The sequence below is a fragment of the Sus scrofa genome, chromosome 15, assembly GCF_000003025.6.
Source record: "Sus scrofa isolate TJ Tabasco breed Duroc chromosome 15, Sscrofa11.1, whole genome shotgun sequence".
In the NCBI taxonomy this organism is placed as follows: domain Eukaryota; kingdom Metazoa; phylum Chordata; class Mammalia; order Artiodactyla; family Suidae; genus Sus; species Sus scrofa.
In genome coordinates, this window is record NC_010457.5 from 80640677 (window position 1) to 80646676 (window position 6000).

General features: G+C 50.7%; 1 protein-coding gene across 2 annotated transcripts in view; it reads right to left on the reverse strand.

Moving 5' to 3' along the window:
• The window catches only part of WIPF1 (WAS/WASL interacting protein family member 1), a 125431-nt gene extending 119645 nt beyond the window's left edge, over window positions 1-5786 (reverse strand). For both annotated transcript variants that reach the window (XM_021074983.1, XM_021074985.1), the window contains exon 1: window positions 5634-5786. The gene's annotated coding sequence lies outside the window, so the exon portion shown is untranslated. The remainder of the gene's footprint in view (window positions 1-5633) is intronic.

The window sequence follows — 6000 nt, forward strand, 5'->3', positions numbered from 1 at the left end:
CAAAGCTCTGAAAATGTGATTCATGTAAATTAATACAATTAAGCAACAAAAGGAAATTAAAAAGAAGAAATTGAGTTATGCTAGAAAGATGATTTATTAGAAGAGAAGAAAATATATCCCTAGTAGGCAATGCTAAAATGTCACACAGGTGGCTCTCTACATCAGAAGGTTTTGGTATCTGAAGGGGTCCTGGGATACTATCTCCCATGAATACTGTGGGATGACCGTATTTGTATAACATCATAGCAACATGTTTTTACAATAACATGTAAACATGACAACCGTGTATCTGAAGTTTCTAAGGTAACGAAAAATTTTTTTTTTTTTTTTGCTTTTTAGGGCCATCCCATAGCATATGGAGGTTCCCAGGCTAGAGGTCAAATCAGAGCTGTATCTGCTGGCCTAGGCCACAGCCACACAGGATCTGAGCTGAGTCTGTGACATACACCACAGCTCACAGCAACGCTGATCCCTGACCCTATGAGAGAGGCCAGAGATTGACCGGGCATCCTCATGGATACTAGTCAGATTCGTTTCCACTATGCCATGACGAGAACTCCAAAGCTAATAAAAACTGTAAGTGACTGTGTCTCTTGTTTCTTTTCATTATGTTCCTCTTTTATTGAGTTATTGAGTATTAGCAAAGTCAACTACTTTTTTTTTTTTTTTTTTTTTTGGTCTTTTAGGGCCGCACCTGCAGCATAGGGAAGTTCACAGGCTAAAGGTCGAATCTGAGCTTTACCTGCCCGCCCACACCACAGCCACAGCCACACCAGATCTGAGCCACGTCTGCGACTCATGCCACAGCTCATGGCAACGCTGGATCCTTAACCCACTAAGCAGGGTCAGAAATCGAACCTAAGTCCTCATAGATACTAGTCAGATTTGTTTCCGCTGAACGATGATGAGAATTCTCCAAAGTCAACTACTTCTGACTTCTCACCAAGCCTGAAATGCTGAGCAGGCTCTACAGGAATCTGTCAGCGTGTCCTGACCCCCTGGCCACAAGAGAACACAAGAGCAGGGCCACTCCCACTCTGTGGCCTGGATGCTCTACCTGTGACCAAAGCAGCTTTGCCCAGGGCAGGCAGTCCCCTTGGTCACCCCACACGGACGACGGCCACTGTGTGACTAATGAAACATGTTACCCTGACGCCTCCTGGTGCCAAAAGGCCAGGAAAGTAGCACATCTTTATCTTCCTGCCCTTTATCTGCCCTGATCATCTCAGCAGAGTAGCTCAATTAGCTAAGCATATATCACAGGCTGGTAGCCCCCCAATACTGACATTCTCCTCTGTGACATTCCTCCTCCTTGGCTGTTAATACACGAAGGGATTAGGGGGAAGCACTCAACAAACTACAGACAGCTGAGGGATTATTCTGTGTTAATGTATATAAAAAGCAGATCCTATGCTTAGGCTCTTTTTCTATTTCGTTATAGAAAGAAGCACACCAACACAGTGTGTTGTCCAAATTAACACTGATAATAGGAGTTCCCACTGTGGCTCAGTGGTAACAAACCCAACCAGTATTCATGGGGATGCAGGTTCGATCCCTGGCCTCGCTCAGTGGGTTAAGGATCCGGCGTTGCTATGAGCTGTGGTGTAGGTCGCAGATGCAGCTTGGATTCCCCCGTTGCTGTGGCTGTGGTGTAGGCCGGCAGCAACAGCTCCAATATGACCCCTAGCCTGGGAACTTCTATATGCTATGGGTGTGGCCCTGAAAGAGACCAAAAACAAAAAACACAAAAATGAAATATTGATAATAATAACCCACAAATATCAAGCAGCAGCACTGTCCCAGATAATCTGTCCAGCAATCCACATCCACAACTTCATCTGACCCTTGTGACAACCCCGTAGGTAGAGGTGTTTACTCTCATTTTAAAGATAAAGAAAGAGAAGTGGCAGAATGTGTAAAAACAGAGCTGGGACTGGAGTCAAATGTGCCCGCCCTCCTGGCCCATCCTTAACCTTTAGGGAACTCCAGCAGCAGGAGCATGCTGGCACCAGGTGGGGGCTTTCAGAAGGAGATTCCTGGGCCTCACCCCATCCTTACAGAATCAAACCTTTATAAGCTTCTAGTCACACCCATGGCTAAGGACCAGCAGACTTCAATACTAGTTAAAAGCGTGTTACACAGCAAAGCATTATTCAACTAACTGGAGGTATTGCAGGGAATTGGGTGAGCCTCGAGTTTTTATTATTCCAAAATATACAGGAGACAGCTAATTATTTTGATTTGACTGTAATCTCTACAAGGTGAGGAACAATTGATAAACATTGGGCTGGGCCAGGAGGCCGAGTAAGGAAGTATTCTTCCATCCCAGGAAGGCGGGACCTGAACTGGTCCTGAATTGGGGCAGAGAAGCTGGAACACAATGTATGTGTGCCTATTAATTTTCCCATGCTGGGCACAGGGCAGACACTTGTCAGAGAGATGCATGAGTGAAGGACTGACTCCCTCCAGGTGAAAGTAATTTTTTCTTTTTCTTTTTTTTTTTGGGCCGCACCCGCAGCATATGGAAGTTCCCAGGCTAGAGTAGAAATGGAGCAGTAGTCATTTCTGGCGCAGGCGACACCACAGCCACCGCAACGTGGGATACGAACCGTGTCTGCGACCTACACCACAGCTCACGGCAACCCTGGATCCTTAACCCACTGAGTGGGGCCAGGAATCGAAAACGCCTGATGGATACTAGTCAGGTTTGTTACCGCTGAGCCACAACGGGAACTTCCAGCTGGAATTAATTTCACTCTCCTCTCCATTCCCTGTATTTGATTTGCAACTTTCAAAAAATCTTATTTACCACATTCTGCCCTTCACTCCTGCTATTCGAAACCATGTCTCATCTTTGCCAGAAGGTAAGCATTCAGGGGGAAACTCCACCTCCTTCTGAGCTAGGTCCCCTTCTACCCCTAACACAAGGCACAGCGGTGACCCCTAACAGGGACCCTCAAGGCAGAATGAGTGTCTCATTTGATTTCAACTGTGACCTGATTCACATATGTGGGTCCTGGTTATTCACAAGGCATAAGCCTACCAAACCTTCCAGCACTGTGGCATCACTGTGGCATCACTGTGGAATGTTGGTCACAGTGGCAGAGACCTCTGTATGAAAATCATTAGGAATTTGGTAGACCTCAGGCTTCAGGAAGACGATGGCTCTGGGAGGCAGAGTCCTAAATATCAGATGCTTAAAGTGAAGGGGCTACAGCAACAACCAAAAAGGTACTTTGCCTTCTGTTCTCCTGATGTGCACTGTAGAAGTCCTATCCATAGTTAAGAACACCCTGAAATAACCAAGACTGTGACATAGAGCCAGGGATGAATACTCCCCTCAAAAGCAGGCTCATCCCTGAGCAAAGCAACTGAGACAGTAAGTTTAACAGGTAAAGGGATACCACTTTCTCTCCACCAGCCCTGTCCCACTCCTTTAGCTTCTTTTTTTTTTTTTTTTTTTTTTTTGCTTTTGCTTTTTACGGCCACACCCACGGCATATCCCAGGCTAGGAGTAGAATCAGAGCTGTAGCCTCTGGCCTATGCCACAGCCACACAAGATCAGAGCCCCATCTGCAACCTACACCATAGCTCACGGCAACACAGGATCCTTAACCCACTGAGCAAGGCCAGGGCTCGAACCTGCAACCTTGTGGTTACTAGTTGGATTTGTTCCTGCAGAGCCGAGACGGGAACTCCCCTCCTTTAGCTCTTTATTGCTCTCATGTCATGGTGCTACATACTGCATGGTGCCCCTCTAATGCCTTGTGCTGTGCTGCTTTTTGCTGCTTCACACACCATTATCCCACTTGATCCTCACAGGATGAGATGGAGAAAGGGCAAAGGTTATCAACTCCATTTCTTGGATAAGTGAGGCTCAAGTTGCACAATACACATGATATGCCTAAAGGACCAGAAAGTGACACTTAATTGGTGAAATGAACAAACAAATGAAAGGCATGAATCTCTACAGCTGGAAATAATCTCACTGTCTCTAAATGAACCCACATCTGATCTTACCTTGCTTACAAATCTTTTTGCTCTACATCACAAAAACCTAAGAGTTTTTGTGCTGCTCAGGGAGCCAAAAAAGATGATGAGGTTACTAGAATAGTCTAATAACCACTGCAAAGTCCAGTCTGCACAATTCCACTCAACGGGTAATGGGCTGCTACAGGTAGCTGGGGATTTGGTCCCTGAGACTCAGCCCTGTGAAGATGACAGATGAGTCAAGATACACAAGAGGAGAAAGCAGTCTTGTGAGCACTGTAAAGAGGAATTAAGATGCAAATGCCAATGGCCTATGCTGATTTTCTCACCTCCAGAAGTCCAAGGGTATTTCATAAAAACTGAAAATGAAAACTCTTTGGAGTTATTTTAACCGTTAACAGAAAAAGGCTTTTTCTGAGGAGGAAAAATATGCCAACGACTCAAAATGAAGCTACAGTATTGTTTTGGAATTGCCTTGGGAAACTGGCAAAAGAAAACCCACCCAGGGTGGGATTCGGTCCAGCGGCTCCGCGGCTGCACCGCCTAAAGTCTGGGACTACACTCGGCCAGTGATTGGGGGTGGAATCCAGTGACTATTCAGGGGACAACGGTGTCACACAATTTTCACAAAATGGGACCAAGTCCACCCAGTCACTGCTGACAACTTGAGAGGCTTCCCAGAGAACTGAGATAAAGTCAGCAGCCCGTGGCCCAGGAAGGAATATGTATTCCTCTGGGATTAAGCAGGACCAGAGGACCTGGCCAGGCTCGGTTCCTCACAGACACACCCTTTGTTAAGCTCCAGGAGTCCAAAGTCTAACCACGAGTTGAAGATTTGGGTCGCCCGGATTGGGTCAGCTGGTTTCTCTTACGCTTGCAACTTTCTCTAACAGTACTTTAAAAAAAGAAGAAAAAAAAAATATGTTAACAGAAAAAGTAGAGGGAGTGAGACTGAAGTGAAGCCGTTCCGAAAGTTCCGGAGAGGCCCTGGGGGGAAAAGAGCTGACGGGGACTGGACGTCCTTTAAGGTCACCGCACACATCTAACGCAAGCGTCTACACTGCCCGCAGCGCGAGGCTCAGCCTGGGGCACCCGGCGGGAGGCGAGTCTGGGAAGCCGCGTTGCGGGATGGGCACAACTCCCCTGAGAAGAAGCAGAGGCAGCTCCCTGGCAGAAACTGGCCTCGGGGTGCCCTAAAGTCTCCATTCGCCTGTCATGGGTGGGGTAGACGCGGCCCCAGCGCATCGCAGCGAAGCCCCTGCCGTGGGTACCTAAGCCGGGAGCCGGGCCGAGCCCCCGGGTGGCCGGAGATCTGCGGAGCCCAGCGGCGCGCCCAGCCCAGAAGGCGCCCGCGTCCGGACCCTCACGGTCCGCCGCCCCTTCCTTCTCTGCCCGCGGGTACTGGACGCGCAAGCCGCGGGGCCCGAGTCCGCCCCTCCCGAGACCGCGCGCCCGCCCCCGCCCGCAGCGGACGCAGCCCCGACGTCCCCGCGGCCCCCGCCCGCGCCCACCCGGCGCCGAGCCGAGATGCCCAGCCCAGCCCTCCTCGGGGTCCCTGGGGGCCTAGAGGGTCTCCACGGGCGCTGCCCTGAGTCCCCGGAACCCGGTCGCGCCCTTGGCAGCGGCAGCGGCGCGTCCCTTACCGTGCAACGGCTCCGGGCAGCTCCAGGGCCCTGCGGCGCGCCGGGCATTTTTCTTAGGGAAACTTCTCCCCGGTTCGTAGGGCTGAGCCGGCCGGGCAGGAAAAGCGCTCAGCGCCGGGAGGCTGCGACCATCCGGGAACTTCGCTGGGATGTAAACCCTCCCCCTCGGCTCCCCGTCCCCCCCGCCCCCCCTGCGGCCCCGCCGCATGTGGACGCGCCGCGAGGCCGCTGCCGGCCCTTCGCCTCCTCTCTGTGCGCCGCGCCCGCGCTGCCTGGAGCTGAGGCTCTGCGCCCCACGGCCTAGGGCCTCGACGGAGCGTGGCAGCAATGGGGCGATTGGAAGCTGGGGCTCCTGTGTCGCTCCTTC